The sequence below is a fragment of the Penaeus monodon genome, chromosome 32 (assembly GCF_015228065.2).
Source record: "Penaeus monodon isolate SGIC_2016 chromosome 32, NSTDA_Pmon_1, whole genome shotgun sequence".
NCBI lineage: Eukaryota > Metazoa > Arthropoda > Malacostraca > Decapoda > Penaeidae > Penaeus > Penaeus monodon.
The window spans coordinates 26,320,601-26,321,397 of record NC_051417.1 but is presented as its reverse complement, the minus strand read 5'-3'; the positions used below and the strand labels follow the sequence as shown (position 1 = coordinate 26,321,397).

The window sequence follows — 797 nt, the reverse complement described above, 5'->3', positions numbered from 1 at the left end:
ATCTTGCTAAAGAACATGTACACAAGTTTTTGATTGTCACATATACATAAGTAAAATTAATGGGTAAGTTTTCTAGGTTACCCTCCCATAAGTGCAGTGGGTCAGAATACTTTTCTTTACAAAAAAGTGGGGGAGGTACATTTTGGATTTTTCCCATAACAAGTAACACACCCATTCTAAAAGAGCTTTCCCATCATATGATGTATACTGTAGCTATACACTCATTATCATATGGTACATGTTATAATTAAGAACACATTCTAAAGACTTTTTTGTATAAAAGTGCATTTACATTTTTTCAACCTTCAAAATTTAATAACTATAATTAATGGAGATAAGATATGGTTTATGAAAGTTTTTAGAATGGATATGTTTTATTACAGTTTAAACCAAACATTTTTTTGTGTGTGTGACTGCTGCCAGAACCTCTGTTGCCAAGTAAATTGGGAACAAGAATCTGAATCTGAAAATAACCTGTTCATAGCAAGTTGTGTAATGCTGGTTATGTCTGTAGGAATAACTATGGAAAATGTGCACTACTTCATCTTTTTCTTAATTTCCTAAGACAAGTAATGCACTTTATAGACTTGATGATTATGATCGTCACCGATAATGAACAAAAAAAATTGAGCAGTCATGACAGCTTCATAAGTAAAAGGCTATGTGCTTAGGATTTAATCATCTCTTGTGATTAACCAAGATGTTATTTTTTCATTATTCCAGTGACAGCATCCTTTATCAGGTTATGGACAAAAGTGGAAGAAATTATATGGAAATGAAAGGAATTTCAACCAAGC

The 797-nt window shown here is 31.7% G+C and overlaps 1 protein-coding gene across 1 annotated transcript in view; it reads left to right on the top strand.

The window, feature by feature from the left end:
* Nucleotides 1-797, top strand: part of LOC119593770 (YTH domain-containing family protein 3-like) — a gene marked incomplete in the record, with an annotated part of 24,099 nt that overhangs the window by 17,343 nt on the left and 5,959 nt on the right.